Below are 26852 nucleotides of genomic sequence, written 5' to 3'. Positions count from 1 at the left end.
CTGGCCCCCATCCATAAAACTCCAGGGGGCGGAGTTATGGCCCCCCACATTTTTGATAGTCAAATGGAAGGAAGAGACCTAGCAAATTGAAACTGGGTGACTTGATAGCACTCGAAGGGCCCTCTCTGAAGCCACCTCCCCCAAGTCGATAGACCACCGGGGGCCAGAGATACGGCCCCGCAAATGCAAAAAGTCCCAAAATTTGACCGGCCATAACTCACTCAAAAGGAGGGGAAAACACCAACCTCTGGTCAATATTAGACCTTGAGGACCTCTATCCGACACCACCGGCCCCAAGTCCCTTAACCCCCGGGAGAAGGAGATACGGTGCCCCAAATTTGGTATCCATCCAATATGAATAAATGGCAAGTGGGATATGTGTGCACCTGAGGTTTAACAAATAGCAATTCTATTAAATTTGATTTAATTAAAAATATGCAATATTGTTGATCAAAACGCCTGCAGTGTACTCAGACATCTCAGCAGAGTCCATTAATGTAAGATCTATCCCATAATAATGTAGAATTTCCATATAAAAAATTTCACCACATATGGTGCATGTCTACCCTCAATTTATTTGACAGCATATGTGTCCACTTGCAGATTATCAAATAGCAAGTCTATTTAACTTGATTTATTTCAAATGAGTGCAATATTGTTAATGGAAACACCTCTACTGTACACAGCACGCTCAGTAGAGTCCATTTATGTAAGATTTGTCACATAATACTGTAGAATTTGCATAAAAATTTATGTCCACGGGAGCACTACGGAGGTTCCGCTGAATAAATTGTAAATGGACATTTTTTAAAAAAAAAAAACCTCCTATTTGCCATTTATTCAGCACACCCTTCCTAATGGTTCCGTTGACAGATACATTTTAGCGATTTCGTGGTTGAAGTCTCATCAGCTGTACTCTGCAAGCTCCGAGGAATCCATTTTTGTAAGTTTTGTCCCATAATACTGTAGAAATATGCATAGAGAAAATGTTGGATTTTGGTTGTCACATATTTTAGGCAATAAAATAGAAAGTTGCCTATGTGCTGGAATGTACAAAACTGATGACAAACTTATGGTCAGACATACATACAGGGCCTTTCTTTAGAATAAATCAAGCAGGGGGCCTCTCCTCTCTAAGGAGGTATTAAAATTGTAATCATAAGGAAAAGTTTGACTATTGTGGAACCACCCCATATAGTGTATATAAGGAGATACCAAAAAACATTCGAGAGATTTCCTTGCAAGGACTCTCGGCGTTGTTTTCCATAAAATAAAGTATTTTCTTCTGAGAGAAAACCACTGACTGAGTGTGATTCTTCTGAGAACCGGTAGACGAAACTACATCAGCAACTTTGCGGATTAAAAATTGGTCTCACTTTCATTAATAACCTCATAATATGGGTTAGGCCGTGGGGAAGCAGATTTGCGACCTGGAGGAAAGGCAGGCCCAGCTGAGAGAGCGGAGAGCCGCGCTAGAATCATTCCGGGCTGACGCTCACAAGTCCGGGGTAAGTATACAGCGTGCTGCTAACAGTCCCACCACGTCTACTCTGTGTGTTTCTCTGCACAGGTCCGGTGCACCCAGGACGCAATATTCCCAGATGTCCTTCACTGCGACGCCGGGACACCACGGACCCTGGGTGCATCCACAGCAGAGGACGCGAGCCGGGTCCCGGGCGACGACTTTTCCCTTTCCTGCCTTCGACATCTCCATCCGGAACCGCTTCGCTCCCCTCCGCGAGACAGGACGCGACGCTGTGATCATCGGACACTCTATCGTCCGACACGTAATTGTTACGTTAGCCGAAGGTAAAGTGCACACTCATTGTTTGCCTGGTGCTCGTGTTCTCGATGTTTCTGCGCAGAAACCCGCGATCCTGAAGGCCGGTGAGAGCCCCAGAGCGGTCGTGCTTCACGCCGGGGTTAACGACACCACGCTGCGGCAGACGGAGACGCTGAAGAGGGACTTCAGCAGCCTGATCGAGACGGTTCGCAGCACGACGCCCGCGGCGACGATCATCGTGTCAGGACCACTGCCCACGTACCGACGAGGACACGAAAGGTTCAGTAGACTTTTTGCTTTAAATGAATGGTTGTTGTCATGGTGAAAAGAACAGAAACTGCTATTTGTTAATAACTGGAATCTTTTCTGGGAGCGTCCTAGGCTGTTTCGCGCTGATGGATTTCACCCCAGCAGAGTCGGAGCGGAGCTGCTCTCTGACAACATCTCCAGGACACTTCGCTCCATGTGACTAGTAAGACAATTCTCAAATAACTATTATGATGAGCTTTGTTCCACCCGCTTAAATGATAAAAGTACTTGCGCTGTAAAAACTATTAAGACTGTGTCTGTTCCCCGAATAGTGAGGTCAAAATATAATGTAGGATCTAGAAAATATCTTATCGTAATTAAACCAGAAAAATGTAAAGTAAATGAACAAAAACAATTTTTAAAGTTTGGGCTCATAAATATTAGATCACTCACACCCAAAGCAGTTATTGTAAATGAAATGATCACAGATAATAGTTTTGATGTACTGTGCTTGACTGAAACCTGGCTAAAACCAAATGATTATTTTGGTCTAAATGAGTCTACTCCACCAAACTTCTGTTATAAGCATGAGCCCCATCAGACTGGTCGTGGCGGAGGTGTTGCAACAATATATAGTGATATTCTCAATGTTACCCAGAAAACAGGATACAGGTTTAACTCTTTTGAAATACTTCTGCTAAATGTTACACTGTCAGACATGCAACAGAAATCTAATGTATCTCTTGCTCTGGCTACTGTGTATAGACCACCAGGGCCGTATACAGAATTCCTAAAAGAATTTGCAGATTTCCTCTCAGACCTTCTAGTTACAGTTGATAAGGCGCTAATCATGGGAGATTTTAATATTCACGTTGATAATGCAAATGATACATTAGGACTTGCGTTTACTGACCTAATAAACTCCTTTGGAGTCAAGCAAAATGTCACCGGGCCCACTCATCGTTTTAATCATACACTAGATTTAATTATATCGCATGGAATCGATCTTACTGCTATAGATATTGTACCCCAAAGTGATGATATTACAGACCATTTCCTTGTATCGTGCATGCTGCGTATAACTGATATTAACTATATGTCTCAGCGTTACCGTCTGGGCAGAACTATTGTTCCAGCCACCAAAGAAAGATTCGCAAATAACCTGCCTGATCTATCTCAACTGCTATTTGTACCCAAAAATACACATGAATTAGACGAAATTACTGACAACATGGGCACTATTTTCTCTAATACATTAGAAGCTGTTGCCCCCATCAAATTGAAAAAGGTTAGAGAAAAACGTACCGTGCCATGGTATAACAGTAATACTCACTCTCTCAAGAAAGTAACTTGTAGTCTTGAATGCAAATGGAGAAAAACTAACTTGGAAGTTTTTAGAATTGCATGGAAAAACAGTATGTCCAGCTATAGACAGGCTCTAAAAACTGCTAGGGCAGAGCATATACACAGACTCATTGAAAATAACCAAAACTATCCAAAGTGTACTATCCTAGTGTACTGGCAAATTATAGGCCTATTTCAAATCTTCCATTTATGTCTAAAATTTTAGAAAAAGTTGTGTCTGCTCAATTGAGCACCTTCCTGCATAAAACTTATCTGTATGAAGAATTTCAGTCAGGTTTTAGGCCCCACCATAGCACAGAAACTGCACTTGTTAAAATTACAAATGACCTGCTCCTTGCGTCAGATCAAGGCTGCATCTCATTTCTAGTCTTACTTGATCTTAGTGCTGTGTTCGACACCATAGTTCATGACATACTCATAGATCGATTACAAAACTATACAGGTATTCAAGGGCAGGCTCTAAGATGGTTTAGATCCTACCTGTCCGATCGCTACCATTTTGTTTACTTAAATGGGGTGTCATCTCATTTATCATCAGTAAAATATGGAGTGCCACAAGAATCTGTCCTAGGTCCCCTTCTATTTTCAATATACATGTTGCCCCTTGGTAATATTATTAGAAAATACGGAATTAGCTTCCACTGTTATGCTGATGATACTCAGCTATATATCTCAACGAGACCAGATGAAACTTCCCAATTATCTAAGCTAACAGAGTGTGTTAAAAATGTAAAAGATTGGATGACAAATAATTTTCTCCAATTAAATTCGGATAAGACAGAGATATTAATTATTGGACCAAAAAACACTACACAGAATCTTGTAGATTACAATCTGCAACTAGACGGATGTACTGTTACTTCCTCTACAGTCAGAAATCTGGGTGTTATATTAGACAGCAATTTGTCTTTTGAAAATCATATTTCCAATGTTACAAAAACTGCATTCTTCCATCTTAGAAACATTGCCAAGCTACAAAACATGTTATCTGTTTCTGATGCAGAAAAGCTAGTTCATGCATTCATGACCTCTAGACTGGACTATTGTAATGCACTTCTAGGTGGTTGTCCTGCTTTGTCAATAAACAAGCTACAGGTAGTCCAAAATGCAGCAGCTAGAGTCCTTACGAGGTCAAGAAAATATGATCATATTACCGCAATTTTACAGTCTCTGCACTGGCTACCTATTAAGTTCCGTATCAGTTACAAATTATTATTACTTACCTATAAGGCCCTAAATGGTTTAGCTCCTGCGTACCTAACTAGCGTTCTACCACGCTACAATCCATCACGCACCCTAAGGTCACAAAACGCTGGACTTTTGGTAGTTCCTAGGATAGCAAAGTCCACTAAAGGAGGTAGAGCTTTCTCACATTTGGCTCCCAAAACCTGGAATAGCCTTCCTGATAATGTTCGGGGTTCAGACACACTCTCTCTGTTTAAATCTAGATTAAAAACACATCTCTTTCGCCAAGCATACGGATAATGTATCTTTTAAATTGTGAGTGTAGTTGCCTCTGATCAAATATGCATTTTTATTCTTTAGCTTGGGTTAAACTAATTTTACTTTGTTGGATCAGCAGCTATGCTAATGATGTCTCTATTTTGTTTCTATGTTTTGCCACGGGATTTACAAGCTCCAGTCTGGATCCAGAACACCTGAGAAGAGATGATGCTGACCCTCAGAGGACCCCAGATGATCCTAACCTTGAATCAACAAACAGAAATAACAATTATTGCTACATGTGTGACTGCATCATATAATAATAACTATTAATTAATAATATTGATAGTTCATCGTCTAGCTGACTACGTCTTGTATTATTATTATTATTTTTTTTTTTTTTCTAAAATCCTGTCAAACGTGCACAAACTACTAGCTACTACTAAATATTGTAGAAACATAATTTTCTGTAAAGTTGCTTTGTAACAATTTGTATTGTAAAAAGCGCTATACAAATAAACTTGAATTGAACATATTCCTAACATGCCAAATGCAAAGGGGGCATCCAGATTTGAACCGGGGACCTCTTGATCTGCAGTCAAATGCTCTACCACTGAGCTATACCCCCACAGACTCCCTGGATCATAGCCTCACACAAGATGACAGACTCACTTTTGAATAAAGTTTTTGGATATGACAAGCATGCCAGATACAAAAAAGAACCTCTCGAGAGAATGTGCCACTGAGTTACAATCACATACAGAATCTTTCAATATAGATATGTTTGCACTTATTCCTAATCTGCAAAACCGGGGACCTCTTGATCTGCAGTCAAATGCTCTCCCACTGAGCCATACCCCCAAATCTTTGCAGAAAAATGCTCTTTCATTGAGCCAAACCCCCACAGACTTCTGTGCTTAGAGCCAAAAATTAAGTTACATCCTACGGTTCAACAATATCAAACATTGACTGCTTCACGGTAAACTCAAGTCTTTGGTTACTCCCTATCAGAATCAACAACTCTACAACTCAAAACTTCCAAATAAGACAAGTCCAAAGGGGCACCCAGATTTGAACTGTGGACGACTTGATTACAGACTCACTTTGAAATCATGTCGTTGATTATGTCAAGCAAGCCAGATCCAAAATTTAGACCTATTGATCTGCAGACAAATGCTCTGTCGTTGAGCTATAACCCCGTACTGCATGAGCACAAACCACAAAAATGAACTTATGTCAAGGATTTGTTTATTCCTAACATGCCCAAAGGAGGCACATGGAATGAACCTGGGATTTCTTGATCTACAATCAAACGCCGTGCCATTGAGATATAACCCTGTACAGTATGAGCACAAAAAGTCAGGAAGATATGGCTACACATATTCCTAACATGCCAATTCCAAAGGGGGCACCCAGATTTGAACCAGGGACATCTTGATCTGCAGTCAAATGCTCTACCACTGAGCTATACCCCCACAGACTCCCTGGATCATAGCCTCACACAAGATGGCAGGTCTCAATTTTGAATAAAGTTTTTGGATATGACAAGCGTGCCATATACAAAAAAGAACCTCTCGAGAGGATGTGCCACTGAGTTACAATCACATACAGAATCTTTCTATATAGATATGTTTGCACTTATTCCTAATCTGCCAAATCCATAAGCGGCACCCAATTTTGAACCGAGGACCTCTTGATCTGCACTCAAATGCTCTACCACTCAACTATGCCCCCACATCTTTGCAGATAAATGCTCTTTCATTAAGCCATACCCCTACAGACTTCTGTGCTTCGAGCCAAAGATTAAGTTAGATCCTACGATTCAACAATATCAAACATTGACTCCTTCACTGTAAACTCAGGTCTTTGGTTACTCCAAATCAGAATCAACAACTCTACAACTCAAACCCTCCAAATAAGTTGTATTCCTTGCCGTACCTTTGAGATATAACCCTGTACAGTATGAGCACAAAAGGCAGGAAGATATGGCTACACATATTCCTAACATGCCAAATCCAAAGAGAGCATCCAGATTTGAACCAAGGACCTCCTGATCTGTAGTCAAATGCTCTACCACTGAGCTATACCCCCACAGATTCCCTGGATCATAGCCACACACAAGATGACAGACTCACTTTGAAATCATGTCGTTGATTATGTCAAGCAAGCCAGATCAAAATAGTAGACCTATTGACTTGCAGACAAATGCTCTGTTGTTGAGCTATAACACGTACTGCATGATCACAAACCACAAAAATGAACTTATATCAAGGATTTGTTTATTCCTAATATGCCAAGCCCAAAGGAGGCACATGGAATTAACCTGGGACTTCTTGATCTACAATGAAACGCTGTGCCATTGAGATATAACCCCATACAGTATGAGCACAAAAAGGCAGGAAGATATGGCTACACATATTCCTAACATGCCAAATGTAAAGGGGGCCCCCGGATTTGAACCGGGGACCTCTTGATCTGCATTCAAATGCTCTACCACTTTTTGCAGTCTTCCTGTGGCACTGCTCTGTTTGCGACCCGGGCACGCTGTTTACTGCGATCGTCATTTTGTTTGTTAATTGTTTTTGTTTGTTTGTTGGTTGCGTTGGCTTGTATGTTTGTGAATGTGTTGCTGCGCTGTGGGAACGTGAAGTCAACATGGCAAGATTTATTCATTACATATATCTTGTGTTGCTCATTGTCGGAGTATGTGTACCATGCCAAACTTATTCAGCGGGCATCCAGGCCCAGCATCTTACTACCTACACCCGAGATGCGCTGCTGGCACTCCGACCGTCCCATCTTCCACCTGTGGATTTACCAGCCTGCGTGAGCGCTCGGCCAGGGTGGTCGAGGAAAAGGGGTCGGCGCGGTGGAGCGCGTCAGCATTTACGATGGAGAGGCAGTAAGCCTCCTCTACCTTCAATGATATTATGCAACGCAAGATCACTTCGAGCTAAAATAGACAAACTTCGGATTAATAGCAGAAAATGCTCTGAGTATCGCACCTCAAGTTGGTGATCACGGAAACGTGGTTACACAGGGATATCCAAAACTCTCTGATTGACATCGATGGATTTTCACTTGTCAGGGCAGAGAGGACTGAACAATCCAAAAAAACGAAAGGTGGCGGCATGGCTGTGTATGTAAGTAACAGCTGGTGCAAACAGTACACAGTTAGGAAAACACTTTGCTGTCCGGATGTCGAGATTTTGCATTTGACTATGAGACCGTTTTACCTCCCAAGGGAGTTCGGAAGTGTGGCCATGTGCGTTGTGTACATTCCTCCCAGCGGGAATGCAGCTAGGGCCGCAGCTTGCATTGCTGACTGTGTACACCAAGAACTGCAGCGCGCTCCGGGCGCCCCCGTGTTTGTAGTGGGCGACTTCAATCACTGTAAACTTAAATTAGCACTCCCTGGGTTTGAACAATATATCAAGTGCAGCACACGTGAAAACAAGACTATTGACAAATGTTATGGCAATGTTAAAAATGCCTATTTAGCCAAACCAAAAGCCCCATTGGCCAATTTAGACCACAACGTGATTCACTTAATTCCCATCTACAAAACCATGATGAAATGCAGCAAACCACAAGTGAAAACAGTCAGTGTGTGGTCTGATGAGGGGATAGAAACACTAAAAGGATGCTTCTTGTGTACAGATTGGAGTGTGTTTCACAACACAGGTATTGATGTTACAACAGAGACAATCACAGACTATATAAATTATTGCATAGATAGCGTCCTTACAAAGAAAGAGGTTGTGGTTTACCCAAATAATAATGCCGGAGGAGCTTGTTCCAGCCTGGTGCCCTATCTTTCAGCGATCACTTGACTCTCACATCATCCCAGCCCTATGGAAAAAGACTGTTATTATTCCAGTACCAAAGAAACCCTGTACCAAGGAGAACAATGATTTTAGACCAGTAGCATTGACATCCATTGTAATGAAGTGTTTTGAGAAATATATGGTGTCTCTTTTAAAAACTGAGGTTAACAAAAAGTTAGATCCCTGGCAGTTTGCCTATAAACGGGGTAGGAGTACAGATGATGCTATAAGTAGCATCACCCACCTAGTCCTTAAGCACTTGGAGGACCCGAAGGCCTACGCATGCTTACTTTTTATAGATTTTAGTTCGGCCTTCAATACGATTCAGCCAGTTATTTTACTTGAGACACTTAAAAATATGGGTGTAAGCTCTTTTATTGTTGAATGGTATTACTCCTTTTTAACTAATAGGACACAATATGTTAAAGTACACAAGGCAGTCTCAGACCCCAAATCCATCAGCACGGGGGCACCACAGGGTTGTGTGAGCTCCCCTGTCCTTTTTACTATCTATACCAATGAATGTGTGAGTAAACATCCACACAATTATATTGTTAAATTCTCTGATGACACTGCTATCCTTAGCTTATTGTTTCGAGACCAAGACACAGTCTCCTACCATTCAGAAATTAAACAGTTTGTGGACTGGTGTGATGCTCACCATCTGATGGTTAACGTCATTAAAACAGAGGAGATGATATTTGACCCAAGATCAATCTGTGAACCTAATCCTGTACTTATTCATAACAAACCAATACGCCAGGTTACGTCATATAAGTATCTGGGTGTTTTTATAGATTTTTCCCTTACCTGGCACATTCATGTTGAAAATCTTTGCACCAGGTTGCAACAAAGGATATACTTTTTAAGAAGGTTAAGACTGTTTGGTGTTAACAACAAAATCTTGCTTCTGTCTTTCGAAATTATTTTAGAGAGTGTGATACGTTATAGCATGCAGACCTGGTATGGTAATCTTTCAGTTCAGCTTAAATCTAAGTTGGGGCGGCTGATCAATACAGCTTTTAAAATTGTAGGCTACCAAGAACAGTGCTACCTTCAGTCACTGTATGAAAAATCTGTGCTCAGGGAGGCATATAAGATTCTGGATGATCCATCCCACATTCTGAATAAGGAAATAGAGTTGTTACCCTCAGGTAAACGATTTAGAATGCCGTACTGCAGCTTAAAGAGGTATAAAAACTCATTCATCCCAGCTGCCATTAAGATGCTAAACAGTAGCAAATGACGGTTACCTACTTGTATACTTTTTATCCCCACTGTGTTGTGCAATTATTATTATAAATTATTTTTTGTAATTTTCACGATACAGTGTAATGACGCATGTTTGTGTTGTTTATATTCTGTGTATTTTTTATGTGGTACGTTGTAAGTGTGTGTCGCAGTGACTGTAGCCCAAGACAAATTTCCCCCCTGGGGGACATCTTTATCTTATCTACCACTGACCTATACCCCCACAGCCTCCCTGGATCATCGCCTCACACTCGGATTTGAACCGTGGACATCTTGATCTGCACTCAAATGCTCTACCACTGAACTATGCCCCCACATCTTTGCAGAAAAATGCTCTTTCATTAAGCTATACCCCTATAGACTTCTGTGCTTCGAGCCAAAGATTAAGTTAGATCCTACAATTCAACAATATCAAACATTGACTCCTTCACTGTCACACATTCACAAGTCCAAAGGGGACACCCAGATTTGAACGGTGGACGACTTGATTACAGACTCACTTTGAAATCATGTCGTTGATTATGTCAAGCAAACCTGATCCAAAACGTAGACCTATTGATCTGCAGACAAATGCTCTGTCGTTGAGCTATAACCCCGTGCTGCATGAGCATAAAACCTCAAAAATGAATTCATGTCAAGGATTTGTTTATTCCTAATATTCCAAGCCCAAATTAGGCACATGGAATGAACCTAGGACCTCTTGATCTGCAATAAAACACTGTTCCTTTGAGATATAACCCCGTACAGTATGAGCACAAAAATGCAGGAAGATATGGCTACACATATTCCTAACATGCCAAATCCAAGGGGGCATCCAGATTTGAACCAAGGACCTCTTGATCTGCAGTCAAATGCTCTACCACTGAGCTATACCCCCACAGATTCCCTGGATCATAGCCACAGACAAGATGACAGACTCACTTTGAAATCATGTCATTGATTTTGTCAAGCAAGCCAGATCAAAATAGTAGACCTATTGACTTGCAGACAAATGCTCTGTTGTTGAGCTATAACCCGTACTGCATGATCACAAACCACAAAAATGAACTTATGTCAAGGATTTGTTTATTCCTAATATGCCAAGCCCAAAGGAGGCACATGGAATGAACCTGGGACTTCTTGATCTACAATGAAACGCTGTGCCATTGAGATATAACCCCATACAGTATGAGCATAAAAAGGCAGAAAGATATGGCTACACATATTCCTAACATGCCAAATGCAAAGGGGGCCCCCGGATTTGAACCGGGGACCTCTTGATTTGCATTCAAATGTTCTACCACTTTATGCAGTCTTCCGGTGGCGCTGCTCTGTTTGCGACTCGGGCACGCTGTTTACTGCGATCGTCGTTTTGTTTGTTTGTTGGTTGCGTTGGCTTGTATGTTTGTGAATGTGTTGCTGCGCTGTGGGAACGTGAAGTCAACATGGAAATATTTATTCATTACATATATCTTGTGTTGCTCATTGTCGGAGTATGTGTACCATGCCAAACTTATTCAGCGGGCATCCAGGCCCAGCATCTTACTACCTACACCCGAGATGCGCTGCTGGCACTCCGACCGTCCCATCTTCCACCTGTGGATTTACCAACCTGCGTGAGCGCTCGGCCAGGGCGGTCGAGGAAAAGGGGTCGGCGTGGTGGAGCGCGTCAGCGTTTACGATGGAGAGGCAGTAAGCCTCCTCTACCTTCAATGATATTATGCAACGCAAGATCACTTCGAGCTAAAATAGACGAACTTCGGATTAATACCAGAACATGCTCTGAGTATCGCACCTCAAGTTTAATGGTGATCACGGAAACGTGGTTACACAGGGATATCCAAAACTCTCTGATTGACATCGATGGATTTTCACTTGTCAGGGCAGATAGGATTGAACAATCCGAAAAAACGAGAGGTGTCGGCATGGCTGTGTATGTAAGTAACAACTGGCACAAACAGTACACAGTTAGGGAAACACTTTGCTGTCTGCATGTCGAGATTTTGCATTTGACTATGAGACCGTTTTACCTCCCAAGGGAGTTCGGAAGTGTGGCCGTGTGCGTTGTGTACATTCCTCCCAGCGGGAATGCAGCTAGGGCCGCAGCTTGCATTGCTGACTGTGTACACCAAGAACTGCAGCGCGCTCCGGGCGCCCCCGTGTTTATAGTGGGCGACTTCAACCACTGTAAACTTGAATTAGCACTCCCTGGGTTTGAACAATATATCAAGTGCAGCACACGTGAAAACAAGACTATTGACAAATGTTATGGCAATGTTAAAAAAGCCTATGTAGCCAAACCAAAAGCCCCATTGGCCAATTCAGACCACAACGTGATTCACTTAATTCCCATCTACAAAACCATGCTGAAACGCAGCAAGCCACAAGTGAAAACAGTCAGTGTGTGGTCTGATGAGGGGATAGAAACACTAAAAGGATGCTTCTTGTGTACAGATTGGAGTGTGTTTCACGACACAGGTATTGATGTTATAACAGAGACAATCACAGACTATATAAATTATTGCATAGATAGCGTCCTTACAAAGAAAGAGGTTGTGGTTTACCCAAATAATAAGCCGTACGTAACCAAGGAAATAAAAGACTGCATAAATCGAAAAAAGGTAGCTTTTAGAAATAATGACAGAATTGAGCTAAAAGTGGTGCAAAAGGAACTGAACCAACTGCTTAATAAAGCCAGAAAAAAGCAAAAGGAAGTAATTGAAAGCCCCTTTACAACCATGAATTCGAAAAAACTCTGGGACTCAATGAAAACTATCACTAACATGTCACCAATTAAAGTACATATAAACACTACAGATGACCGGATGAAAGCTAATGAATTTAATGACTTTTACCTTAGATTTCAAACTCAGGATTTTAACAATGATTGCACTAGTATCCTAAACTCCATCAGCACGGATTTGAACATAGGACATGAGATAGACTGGTTACAGATACAGTCACTGTTCCAGCATCAGTGTACTAGGAAGGCTAAGGGTCCAGATGGAATCTCTGCCCACTTACTGAAAACATGTGCGGAGGAGCTTGTTCCAGCCTGGTGCCCTATCTTTCAGCGATCACTTGACTCTCACATCATCCCAGCCCTATGGAAAAAGACTGTTATTATTCCAGTACCAAAGAAACCCTGTCCCAAGGAGAACAATGATTTTAGACCAGTAGCATTGACATCCATTGTAATGAAGTGTTTTGAGAAATATATGGTGTCTCTTTTAAAAACTGAGGTTAACAAAAAGTAAGATCCCTGGCAGTTTGCCTATAAACGAGGTAGGAGTACAGATGATGCTATAAGTAGCATCACCCACCTAGTCCTTAAGCACTTGGAGGACCCGAAGGCCTACGCACGCTTACTTTTTATAGATTTTAGTTCGGCCTTCAATACGATTCAGCCAGTTATTTTACTTGAGACACTTAAAAATATGGGTGTAAGCTCTTTTATTGTTGAATGGTATTACTCCTTTTTAACTAATAGGACACAATATGTTAAAGTACACAAGGCAGTCTCAGACCCCAAATCCATCAGCATGGGGGCACCACAGGGTTGTGTGAGCTCCCCTGTCCTTTTTACTATCTATACCAATGAATGTGTGAGTAAACATCCACACAATTATATTGTTAAATTCTCTGATGACACTGCTATCCTTAGCTTATTGTTTCGAGACCAAGACACAGTCTCCTACCATTCAGAAATTAAACAGTTTGTGGACTGGTGTGATGCTCACCATCTGATGGTTAACGTCATTAAAACAGAGGAGATGATATTTGACCCAAGATCAATCTGTGAACCTAATCCTGTACTTATTCATAACAAACCAATACGCCAGGTTACGTCATATAAGTATCTGGGTGTTTTTATTGATTGTTCCCTTACCTGGCACATTCATGTTGAAAATCTTTGCACCAGGTTGCAACAAAGGATATACTTTTTAAGAAGGTTAAGACTGTTTGGTGTTAACAGCAAAATCTTGCTTCTGTTTTTCGAAATTATTTTAGAGAGTGTGATACGTTATAGCATGCAGACCTGGTATGGTAATCTTTCAGTTCAGCTTAAATCTAAGTTGGGGCGGCTGATCAATACAGCTTTTAAAATTGTAGGCTACCAAGAACAGTGCTACCTTCAGTCACTGTATGAAAAATCTGTGCTCAGGGAGGCACATAAGATTCTGGATGATCCATCCCACATTCTGAATAAGGAAATAGAGCTGTTACCCTCAGGTAAACGATTTAGAATGCCGTACTGCAGGTTAAAGAGGTATAAAAACTCATTCATCCCAGCTGCCATTAAGATGCTAAACAGTAGCAAATGACGGTTACCTACTTGTATACTTTTTATCCCCACTGTGTTGTGCAATTATTATTATAAATTAATTTTTGTAATTTTCACGATACAGTGTAATGACGCATATTTGTATTGTTTATATTCTGTGTATTTTTTATGTGGTAAGTTGTAAGTGTGTGTCGCAGTGACTGTAGCCCAAGACAAATTTCCCCCCTGGGGGACATTAAAGTATATTTTATATTTATCTTTATCTTATCTACCACTGAGCTATACCCCCACAGCCTCCCTGGATCACCGCCTCACACAACATTTAACATTTAATCATTTAACATTTAATCATTTAGCAGACGCTTTTATCCAAAGCGACTTACAAATGAGAACAATAGAAGCAGTCAGGTCAACAAGAGAACAACAACAGTGTACAAATGCCATGACAAGTCTCAGTTAGTCTAGTATAGAACGCATAGGTAGGGTTTCTTTTTTTTTTTTTTTTTTTTTTTTATAAAAAAACAAGAAAAGGAAAAGTGCTAGTGTTAGTTGGTTAAGTGCAGGCGAAAAAGATGAGTCTTTAGCTGTTTCTTGAAAATGAGTAAAGACTCAGCTGTACGAATTGAGATTGGGAGGTCATTCCACCAGCTGGGCACAGTCCAGGAAAAGGTCCTTGAGAGTGATTTTGAACTTCTTTGGGATGGTACCACAAGGCGTCGATCACTTGCAGAGCGCAAACTTCTGGAGGGCACATAAGATTTAACCAATGAGTTTAGGTAAGTTGGTGCCGTGCCAGTGGTCGTCTTGTAGGCTAGCATCAGTACCTTGAATTTGATGCGAGCAGCTACTGGTAGCCAGTGTAACCTGATGAGGAGCGGAGTAACGTGAGCTTTTTTTGGCTCATTGAAGACAACCCTCGCTGCTGCATTCTGGATCAATTGCAGAGGCTTGACAGTACATGCAGGAAGGCCCGCCAGGAGAGCATTACAATAGTCCAGTCTGGAGAGAACAAGAGCTTGGACAAGAAGTTGGGTTGCTTGCTCTGACAGGAAGGGTCTAATCTTCCTAATGTTGTATAAGGCAAACCTGCAGGACCGGGTAGTTGTAGCAATGTGGTCTGTGAAGCTTAACTGATGATCCATCACAACTCCTAGGTTTCTAGCTGTCCTCGAAGGAGTAATGGTTGATGAGCCCAGCTGTATAGAGAAGTTGTGATGAAGCAATGGGTTAACTGGATTCACCAGGAGTTCTGTCTTCGTAAGGTTAAGCTGAAGGTGATGGTCATTCATCCAGCTAGAGATGTCACTCAGACAGGCTGAAATGCGAGCAGCTACCGTCGGGTCATCTGGTTGGAATGAGAGGTAGAGTTGGGTGTCATCAGCGTAGCAGTGATAAGAAAGGCCATGCTTCTGAATGACAGATCCTAATGATGTCATGTAGATTGAGAAGAGAAGTGGTCCAAGTACTGAGCCTTGAGGAACCCCAGTAGCAAGGTGGTGTGACTTTGAAACATCACCCCTCCAAGACACACTGAAGGATCTGTCAGAGAGGTAGGACTTAACCCACAGGAGTGCTGTTCCAGAGATGCCCATCTTTCTGAGGGTGGACAGGAGAATCTGGTGATTAACAGTGTCAAAAGCAGCAGAAAGGTCCAGTAAGATGAGTACCGAGGATTTTGAAGCTGCTCTTGCTAGTCGCAGGGCTTCAGTAACCGAGAGCAGAGCAGTCTCAGTTGAGTGGCCACTTTTGAAGCCAGATTGGTTGCTGTCCAGGAGGTTGTTCTGTACAAGGAACATAGAAAACTGGTTGAACACCGCTCGCTCAAGTGTCTTTGCAATGAATGGAAGAAGGGATACCGGTCTGTAGTTTTCAAGAAGCGCTGGATTTAGAGATGGTTTCTTGAGCAGTGGGCTTACCCGAGCCTGCTTGAATGCTGAGGGAAATGTTCCAGAGTGAAGAGAGGAGTTGATAACGTGAGTAAGCGAAGGTATGACTGAAGAAGAGATCGCTTGAAGGAGGTGAGTGGGGATCGGATCAAGTGGACAAGTAGTAGGATGATTGGACAGGAGAAGTTTGGAGACATCCATCTCTGAGAGTGGGGAGAGGGAAGAGAAAGAGTTACAATCACATACAGAATCTTTCTATATAGATATGTTTGCACTTATTCCTAATCTGCCAAATCCATAAGCAGCATTCGGATTTGAATCGTGGACCTCTTGATCTGCATTCAAATGCTCTACCACTGAACTATGCCCCCACATATTTGCAGAAAAATGCTCTTTCATTAAGCCATACCCCTACAGACTTCTGTGCTTCGAGCCAAAGATTAAGTTAGATCCTACGATTCAACAATATCAAACATTGACTCCTTCACTGTAAACTCAGGTCTTTGGTTACTCCAAATCAGAATCAGCAACTCTACAACTCAAACCCTCCAAATAAGACAAGTCCAAAGGGGACACCCAGATTTGAACGGTGGACGACTTGATTACAGACTCACTTTGAAATCATGTCGTTGATTATGTCAAGCAAACCAGATCCAAAACGTAGACCTATTGATCTGCAGACAAATGCTCTGTCGTTGAGCTATAACCCCGTGCTGCATGAGCATAAAACCTCAAAAATGAATTCATGTCAAGGATTTGTTTATTCCTAATATGCCAAGCCCAAATTAGGCACATGGAATGAACCTAGGACCTCTTGATCTGCAATAAAACACTGTTCCTTTGAGATATAACCCCGTACAGTATGAGCACAAAAAGGCAGGAAGATATGGCTACACATATTTCTAACATGCCAAATCCAAAGGGGGCACACGGATTTGAACCGGGGACATCTTGATCTGCAGTCAAATGCTCTACCACTGAGCTATACCCCCACAGACTCCCTGGATCATAACCTCACACAAGATGACAGACTCACTTTTGAATAAAGTTTTTGGACATGACAAGCATGCCAGATACAAAAAAGAGCCTCTCGAGAGGATGTGCCACTGAGTTACAATCACATACAGAATCTTTCTATATAGATATGTTTGCACTTATTCCTAATCTGCCAAATCCATAAGCGGCACTCGGATTTGAACCGTGGATCTCTTGGTCTGCACTCAAATGCTCCACCACTGAACTATGCCACCACATCTTTGCAGAAATATGCTCTTTCATTAAGCCATACCCCTACAGACTTCTGTGCTTCGAGCCAAAGATTAAGTTAGATCCTACGATTCAACAATATCAAACATTGACTCCTTCACTGTAAACTCAGGTCTTTGGTTACTCCAAATCAGAATCAGCAACTCTACAACTCAAACCCTCCAAATAAGACAAGTCCAAAGGGGACACCCAGATTTAAACTGTGGACGACTTGATTACAGACTCACTTTGAAATCATGTCGTTGATTATGTCAAGCAAGCCAGATCCAAAACGTAGACCTATTGATCTGCAGGAAAATGCTCTGTCATTGAGCTATAATAAAAATGAACTTATGTCAAGGATTTGTTTATTCCTAATATGCCAAGCCCAAAGGAGGCACATGGAATGAACCTGGGACTTATTGATCTACAATGAAACGCTGTGCCATTGAGATATAACCCCATACAGTATGAGCATAAAAAGGCAGAAAGATATGGCTACACATATTCCTAACATGCCAAATGCAAAGGGGGCCCCCGGATTTGAACCGGGGACCTATTGATCTGCATTCAAATGTTCTACCACTTTATGCAGTCTTCCGGTGGCGCTGCTCTGTTTGCGACTCGGGCACGCTGTTTACTGCGATCGTCGTTTTGTTTGTTGGTTGTTTTTGTTTGTTTGTTGGTTGCGTTGGCTTGTATGTTTGTGAATGTGTTGCTGCGCTGTGGGAACGTGAAGTCAACATGGAAATATTTATTCATTACATATATCTTGTGTTGCTCATTGTCGGAGTATGTGTACCATGCCAAACTTATTCAGCGGGCATCCAGGCCCAGCATCTTACTACCTACACCCGAGATGCGCTGCTGGCACTCCGACCGTCCCATCTTCCACCTGTGGATTTACCAACCTGCGTGAGCGCTCGGCCAGGGCGGTCGAGGAAAAGGGGTTGGCGTGGTGGAGCGCGTCAGCGTTTACGATGGAGAGGCAGTAAGCCTCCTCCCTTCAATGATATTATGCAACGCAAGATCACTTCGAGCTAAAATAGACGAACTTCGGATTAATACCAGAACATGCTCTGAGTATCGCACCTCAAGTTTAATGGTGATCACGGAAACGTGGTTACACAGGGATATCCAAAACTCTCTGATTGACATCGATGGATTTTCACTTGTCAGGGCAGATAGGATTGAACAATCCGAAAAAACGAGAGGTGTCGGCATGGCTGTGTATGTAAGTAACAACTGGTGCAAACAGTACACAGTTAGGGAAACACTTTGCTGTCTGCATGTCGAGATTTTGCATTTGACTATGAGACCGTTTTACCTCCCAAGGGAGTTCGGAAGTGTGGCCGTGTGCGTTGTGTACATTCCTCCCAGCGGGAATGCAGCTAGGGCCGCAGCTTGCATTGCTGACTGTGTACACCAAGAACTGCAGCGCGCTCCGGGCGCTCCCGTGTTTATAGTGGGGGACTTCAACCACTGTAAACTTGAATTAGCACTCCCTGGGTTTGAACAATATATCAAGTGCAGCACACGTGAAAACAAGACTATTGACAAATGTTATGGCAATGTTAAAAATGCCTATGTAGCCAAACCAAAAGCCCCATTGGCCAATTCAGACCACAACGTGATTCACTTAATTCCCATCTACAAAACCATGCTGAAACGCAGCAAGCCACAAGTGAAAACAGTCAGTGTGTGGTCTGATGAGGGGATAGAAACACTAAAAGGATGCTTCTTGTGTACAGATTGGAGTGTGTTTCACGACACAGGTATTGATGTTACAACAGAGACAATCACAGACTATATAAATTATTGCATAGATAGCGTCCTTACAAAGAAAGAGGTTGTGGTTTACTCAAATAATAAGCCTTACGTAACCAAGGAAATAAAAGACTGCATAAATCGAAAAAAGGTAGCTTTTAGAAATAATGACAGAATTGAGCTAAAAGTGGTGCAAAAGGAACTGAACCAACTGCTTAATAAAGCCAGAAAAAAGCAAAAGGAAGTAATTGAAAGCCACTTTACAACCATGAATTCGAAAAAACTCTGGGACTCAATGAAAACTATCACTAACATGTCACCAAGTAAAGTACATATAAACACTACAGATGACCGGATGAAAGCTAATGAATTTAATGACTTTTACCTTAGATTTCAAACTCAGGATTTTAACAATGATTGCACTAGTATCCTAAACTCCATCAGCACGGATTTGAACATAGGACATGAGATAGACTGGTTACAGATACAGTCACTGTTCCAGCATCAGTGTACTAGGAAGGCTAAGGGTCCAGATGGAATCTCTGCCCCCTTACTGAAAACATGTGCGGAGGAGCTTGTTCCAGCCTGGTGCCCTATCTTTCAGCGATCACTTGACTCTCACATCATCTCAGCCCTATGGAAAAAGACTGTTATTATTCCAGTACCAAAGAAACCCTGTCCCAAGGAGAACAATGATTTTAGACCAGTAGCATTGACATCCATTGTAATGAAGTGTTTTGAGAAATATATGGTGTCTCTTTTAAAAACTGAGGTTAACAAAAAGTTAGATCCCTGGCAGTTTGCCTATAAACGGGGTAGGAGTACAGATGATGCTATAAGTAGCATCACCCACCTAGTCCTTAAGCACTTGGAGGACCCGAAGGCCTACGCATGCTTACTTTTTATAGATTTTAGTTCGGCCTTCAATACGATTCAGCCAGTTATTTTACTTGAGACACTTAAAAATATGGGTGTAAGCTCTTTTATTGTTGAATGGTATTACTCCTTTTTAACTAATAGGACACAATATGTTAAAGTACACAAGGCAGTCTCAGACCCCAAATCCATCAGCATGGGGGCACCACAGGGTTGTGTGAGCTCCCCTGTCCTCTTTACTATCTATACCAATGAATGTGTGAGTAAACATCCACACAATTATATTGTTAAATTCTCTGATGACACTGCTATCCTTAGCTTATTGTTTCGAGACCAAGACACAGTCTCCTACCATTCAGAAATTAAACAGTTTGTGGACTGGTGTGATGCTCACCATCTGATGGTTAACGTCATTAAAACAGAGGAGATGATATTTGACCCAAGATCAATCTGTGAACCTAATCCTGTACTTATTCATAACAAACCAATACGCCAGGTTACGTCATATAAGTATCTGGGTGTTTTTATTGATTGTTCCCTTACCTGGCACATTCATGTTGAAAATCTTTGCACCAGGTTGCAACAAAGGATATACTTTTTAAGAAGGTTAAGACTGTTTGGTGTTAACAGCAAAATCTTGCTTCTGTTTTTCGAAATTATTTTAGAGAGTGTGATACGTTATAGCATGCAGACCTGGTATGGTAATCTTTCAGTTCAGCTTAAATCTAAGTTGGGGCGGCTGATCAATACAGCTTTTAAAATTGTAGGCTACCAAGAACAGTGCTACCTTCAGTCACTGTATGAAAAATCTGTGCTCAGGGAGGCACATACGATTCTGGATGATCCATCCCACATTCTGAATAAGGAAATAGAGCTGTTACCCTCAGGTAAACGATTTAGAATGCCGTACTGCAGGTTAAAGAGGTATAAAAACTCATTCATCCCAGCTGCCATTAAGATGCTAAATAGTAGCAAATAACGGTTACCTACTTGTATACTTTTTATCCCCACTGTGTTGTGCAATTATTATTATAAATTAATTTTTGTAATTTTCACGATACAGTGTAATGACGCATGTTTGTATTGTTTATATTCTGTGTATTTTTTATGTGGTAAGTTGTAAGTGTGTGTCGCAGTGACTGTAGCCCAAGACAAATTTCCCCCCTGGGGGACATTAAAGTATATTTTATATTTATCTTTATCTTATCTACCACTGAGCTATACCCCCACAGCCTCCCTGGATCATCGCCTCACACAACATTTAACATTTAACATTTAACATTTAATCATTTAGCAGACGCTTTTATCCAAAGCGACTTACAAATGAGAACAATAGAAGCAGTCAGGTCAACAAGAGAACAACAACAGTGTACAAGTGCCATGACAAGTCTCAGTTAGTCTAGTATAGAACGCATAGGTAGGTTTTTTTTTTTTTTTTTTATAAAAAGACAAGAAAAGGAAAAGTGCTAGTGTTAGTTGGTTAAGTGCAGGCGAAAAAGATGAGTCTTTAGCTGTTTCTTGAAAATGAGTAAAGACTCAGCTGTACGAATTGAGATTGGGAGGTCATTCCACCAGCTGGGCACAGTCCAGGAAAAGGTCCTTGAGAGTGATTTTGAACTTCTTTGGGATGGTACCACAAGGCGTCGATCACTTGCAGAGCGCAAACTTCTGGAGGGCACATAAGAGTTAACCAATGAGTTTAGGTAAGTTGGTGCCGTGCCAGTGGTCGTCTTGTAGGCTAGCATCAGTACCTTGAATTTGATGCGAGCAGCTACTGGTAACCTGATGAGGAGCGGAGTAACGTGAGCTTTTTTTGGCTCATTGAAGACAACCCTCGCTGCTGCATTCTGGATCAATTGCAGAGGCTTGACAGTACATGCAGGAAGGCCCGCCAGGAGAGCATTACAATAGTCCAGTCTGGAGAGAACAAGAGCTTGGACAAGAAGTTGGGTTGCTTGCTCTGACAGGAAGGGTCTAATCTTCCTAATGTTGTATAAGGCAAACCTGCAGGACCGGGTAGTTGTAGCAATGTGGTCTGTGAAGCTTAACTGATGATCCATCACAACTCCTAGGTTTCTAGCTGTCCTCGAAGGAGTAATGGTTGATGAGCCCAGCTGTATAGAGAAGTTGTGATGAAGCAATGGGTTAACTGGAATCACCAGGAGTTCTGTCTTCGTAAGGTTAAGCTGAAGGTGATGGTCATTCATCCAGCTAGAGATGTCACTCAGACAGGCTGAAATGCGAGCAGCTACCGTCGGGTCATCTGGTTGGAATGAGAGGTAGAGTTGGGTGTCATCAGCGTAGCAGTGATAAGAAAAGCCATGCTTCTGAATGACAGATCCTAATGATGTCATGTAGATTGAGAAGAGAAGTGGTCCAAGTACTGAGCCTTGAGGAACCCCAGTAGCAAGGTGGTGTGACTTTGAAACATCACCCCTCCAAGACACACTGAAGGATCTGTCAGAGAGGTAGGACTTAACACACAGGAGTGCTGTTCCAGAGATGCCCATCTTTCTGAGGGTGGACAGGAGAATCTGGTGATTAACAGTGTCAAAAGCAGCAGAAAGGTCCAGTAAGATGGCTACACAAGATGACGGACTCACTTTTGAATAAAGTTTTTGGATATGACAAGCATGCCAGATACAAAAAAAGAACCTCTCGAGAGGATGTGCCACTGAGTTACAATCACATACAGAATCTTTCTATATAGATATGTTTGCACTTATTCCTAATCTGCCAAATCCATAAGCGGCACTCGGATTTGAATCGTGGACCTCTTGATCTGCACTCAAATGCTCTACCACTGAACTATGCCCCCACATATTTGCAGAAAAATGCTCTTTCATTAAGCCATACCCCTACAGACTTCTGTGCTTCGAGCCAAAGATTAAGTTCGATCCTACGATTCAACAATATCAAACATTGACTCCTTTACTGTAAACTCAGGTCTTTGGTTACTTCAAATCAGAACCAGCAACTCTACAACTCAAAACCTCCAAATAAGACAAGTCCAAAGGGGACACCCAGATTTGAACTGTGGACGACTTAATTACAGACTCACTTTGAAATCATGTCGTTCATTATGTCAAGCGAGCCAGATCCAAAATGTAGACCTATTGATCTGCAGAAAAATGCTCTGTTGTTGAGCTATAACCCCGTACTGCATGAGCACAAACCTCAAAAATGAATTTATGTCAAGGATTTGTTTATTCCTAATATGCCAAAGCTCAAATTAGGCACATGGAATGAACCTAGGACCTCTTGATCTGCAATCAAACGCCGTGCCATTAAGGTATAACCCTGTACAGTATGAGCAAAAAAAGGCAGGAAGATATGGCTACACATATTCCTAACATGCCAAATCCAAAGGGGTCATCCGAACTTGAACCGGGGATCTCTTGATCTGCAGTCAAATGCTCTACCACTGAGCTATACCCCCACAGACTCCCTGGATCATAGCCTCACACAAGATGACAGACTCACTTTTGAATAAAGTTTTTGGATATGACAAGCATGCCAGATACAAAAAAAGAACCTCTCGAGAGGATGTGCCACTGAGTTACAATCACATACAGAATCGTTCTATATAGATATGTTTGCACTTATTCCTAATCTATTTAACTTGATTTATTTCAAATGAGTGCAATATTGTTAAAGGAAACACCTCTACTGTACAAAGCACGCTCAGTAGAGTCCATTCATGTAAGTTTGGTCACATAATACCGTAGAATTTGCATAAAAATGTATGTCCACGGGAGCACTACGGAGGTCCCGCTGAATAAATTGTAAATGGACATTTTTAAAAAAAAAAACTCCCATTTGCCATTTATTCAGCACACCCTTTCTAATGGTTCCCTGGACAGATAAATTTTAGCGATTTCGTGGTTGAAGTCTCATCAGCTGTACTCTGCAAGCTCCGAGGAATCCATTTTTGTAAGTTTTGTCCCATAATACTGTAGAAATATGCATAGAGAAAATCACCAAAATGTCACAAATTTTAGGCAATAAAATAGAAAGTTGCCTACGTGCTGGAATGTGCAAAACCGATGACAAACATATGGTCAGACATACATACAGGGCCTTTCTTTAGAATAAATCAAGCAGGGGGCCTCTCCTCTCTAGGGAGGTATTAAAATTGTAATCATAAGGAAAAGTTTGACTATTGTGGAACCGCACCATATAGTGTATATAAGGAGATACCAAATAACATTTGAGAGATTTCCTTGCAAGGACTCTCTGCGTTGTTTTCCATAAAATAAAGTATTTTCTTCTGAGAGAAAACCACTGACTGAGTGTGATTCTTCTGAGAACCGGTAGACGAAACTACATCAGCATCTTTGCAGATTAAAAATTGGTCTCACTTTCATTATTAACCTCACAATATGTCAATTTTGTACCTTGACAGACCGACGATAGGCAGTTTTTCATGTCCCTTGAATGCATGCAACACTATTTATTTCTGTAAACCACACTGGCCAGATTATGGAAAGTGGCCCACAAGCTTGTGCCCAGTTAAAGCTGGCCAGTTCCCATATGGTCTAGCAGTTAGGATTCCTGGTTTTCTCCCATGCGGCCAGGGGTCAACTCCCGGTATGGGAAAGCTTGAACTTTTTTGCTTCCCTCCTCAAAATGCCAGCACATCTTCCTTCACCAGAAGTGACTTTTTGGACAGCAGTAGAGCTAAAGAACCCTGATAGGTTGAGGTTCCGATGTGTATGGGGAGTCATGTAACATGATTCGGTATTGCCATTCATCACACAAGCTCTCGGATAAGCTCGGCAATTATCAGGGCTTACCTCCTGATAACAAGGTGAGAATAAGCAGACAGCAATGCTTGCCATAGTGACATCTAAAACCAACAACTCTGTAGCAATCAGGGGTCTTTAATATTGGTGGGCCAGTGGCGCAATGGATAACGCGTTTGACTACAGATCTGAAGATTCTAGGTCCGACTCCTGGCTGCAGGCTGGCAGCCAGTTGATTTTTGAATGAACAATTTCATCGCTACTCTGTAACTGCTTTATTACTTTGAAGGGTGTAATGCCATGTGGTTTTGATGTCACGGGCTTGCCATTTTGAAGCCTTATCACTAATTGCCACCTGTAGATTGAGAATAAATTGTAATCTGCATTAAACTGAACGAGCGAATAATCAGCAAATTTGCGGATTAAAAATTGGTCTCACTTTCATTATTACCTCACAATATGTCAATTTTGTACCTTGACAGACCGACGATAGGCAGTTTTTCATCTAGATAATGGTTAAAATGTGTTTTCAGATGCAAGACACAAGTATTTTCACCTGGAAAAGAGCTTAATTACCAGTTCGAGGTATCAATTCAGCAATCACAGGAATCTGCCCAAATAAACTGAACTCCCAGGCTGAATAAAAAAAACCAGATCCCTTGAATGCATACAACACTATATAATTCAGAAAACCGTCCTTTTGGATAATTCTTGTTTTGCCAAATGATTATCACATTGTTACAGTCGCAGACCTAAAGCAACAGGCCACTACAAGATCCTGCGCCCACACTGACCACATGTATGGAAAGTGCGCCAGAAGCCAATGGCCAGTTTAAGGTTTCCAAATCCCATATGGTCTAGCGCTTAGGATTCCTGGTTTTCACCCAGGCAGCCCAGGTTTAACTCCCGGTATGGGAACGCATGCTCCTTTTTGATTCCCTCCTCAAAAATCCAGCACATCTTCCTTCACCAGAAGTGACTTTTTGGCCAACAGTAGAGCTACAAGACCGTGATATGTCGAGGTTCTGTCTAACACTTTGCCCCTTCGATAGCTCAGCTGGTAGAGCGGAGGACTGTAGGTTGGAGTGTTGGCGATCCTTAGGTCGCTGGTTTGACTCCGGCTCGAAGGAGGTCTTTTTTTCAAGTGCTCACCATTTTTTTGGTTTGGAGCTGGCTTTCTCGCAGCTGTTAGCAGAGCTTGAATTCGCAGTCCACAATTGGAAGCCAAAAGAACTTTCGCTGACCGGGAATCGAACCAGAGCCGCGGCGGTGAGAGCGCCGAATCCTAACCACTAGACCACCAGGAAGGGGCTGGTGGGCTGGTGGGCTTACCTCCTGAAAACAAGGTGAGAATAAGCAGACAGCAATGCTTGCCACTGTCACATCTAAAACCAACAACTCTGTAGCAATCAGAGGTCTTTACTATTGGTGGGCCAGTGGCGCAATGGATAACGCGTCTGACTACGGATTAGAAGATTTTAGGTTCGACTCCTGGCTGGTTTGCTCTGTGCTTGTTTTTCCTCCGGCTTATTTTGTTGTTGTGTTTTTTTTCTCTTCTCCAAAATCCAGAAGAAAAGGCAAATCTTCAGGCATTCTTCTTTTTTTCTAAAAAAGACATATTCTGCACACCCTTTCCGATGTCTAGGGAAGACACGGACATGCTTCGGTATTGCCATTCATCTCACAAGCACTCCGACAAGCTCGGCGATTAAAGGGGAAAAAAACTGCAGGCTGGCAGCCAGTTGATTTTCGAATGAACAATTTAATCGCTACTCTGTAACTGCTTCATTACTTTGAAGGGTGTAATGCCATGTTGTTTTGATGTCACGGGCTTACCATTTTGAAGCCTTATCACTAATTGCCACCTGGACATTGAGAATAAATTGTAATCTGCATTAAACTGAACGAGCGAATAATCAGCATCTTTGCGGATACAAAACTGGTCTCACTTTCATTATTAACCTCACAATATGTCAATTTTGTACCTTGACAGAGTGACAATAGGCAGTTTTTCCTCTAGATAACGGTTGCCGTGTGTGTTTTCAAATGGATGACACAAGTATTTTCACCTGGAAAAGAACTTAATTACCAGTTCGAGGTATCAATTCAGCAATCACAGAAATCTGCCCAAATAAACTGAACTCCCGGGCT

General features: G+C 41.9%; 6 non-coding genes across 6 annotated transcripts; 1 reads left to right on the top strand and 5 right to left on the bottom strand.

The window, feature by feature from the left end:
- Positions 1 to 5396: 5396 nt before the first annotated feature.
- On the bottom strand, positions 5397 to 5468 carry trnac-gca (transfer RNA cysteine (anticodon GCA)). The gene has a single exon. It is a non-coding gene; the product is annotated as a tRNA-Cys (tRNA).
- A 775-nt stretch (positions 5469 to 6243) lies between these two features.
- Positions 6244 to 6315, bottom strand: trnac-gca (transfer RNA cysteine (anticodon GCA)). Its single transcript has one exon. It is a non-coding gene; the product is annotated as a tRNA-Cys (tRNA).
- Positions 6316 to 6859: 544 nt separating this feature from the next.
- On the bottom strand, positions 6860 to 6931 carry trnac-aca (transfer RNA cysteine (anticodon ACA)). Its single transcript has one exon. It is a non-coding gene; the product is annotated as a tRNA-Cys (tRNA).
- A 3792-nt stretch (positions 6932 to 10723) lies between these two features.
- On the bottom strand, positions 10724 to 10795 carry trnac-gca (transfer RNA cysteine (anticodon GCA)). Its single transcript has one exon. It is a non-coding gene; the product is annotated as a tRNA-Cys (tRNA).
- Positions 10796 to 16988: 6193 nt separating this feature from the next.
- On the bottom strand, positions 16989 to 17060 carry trnac-gca (transfer RNA cysteine (anticodon GCA)). Its single transcript has one exon. It is a non-coding gene; the product is annotated as a tRNA-Cys (tRNA).
- Positions 17061 to 25743: 8683 nt separating this feature from the next.
- trnay-gua (transfer RNA tyrosine (anticodon GUA)) lies at positions 25744 to 25831 on the top strand. The gene is given in 2 exon segments: positions 25744 to 25780; positions 25796 to 25831. It is a non-coding gene; the product is annotated as a tRNA-Tyr (tRNA).
- Positions 25832 to 26852: the final 1021 nt, after the last annotated feature.

Source organism: Carassius carassius, chromosome 38 (assembly GCF_963082965.1).
Source record: "Carassius carassius chromosome 38, fCarCar2.1, whole genome shotgun sequence".
Classification (NCBI taxonomy): domain Eukaryota; kingdom Metazoa; phylum Chordata; class Actinopteri; order Cypriniformes; family Cyprinidae; genus Carassius; species Carassius carassius.
Note: the sequence above shows the minus strand (reverse complement) of the source record. Positions and strands in the feature narration are given on the sequence as shown.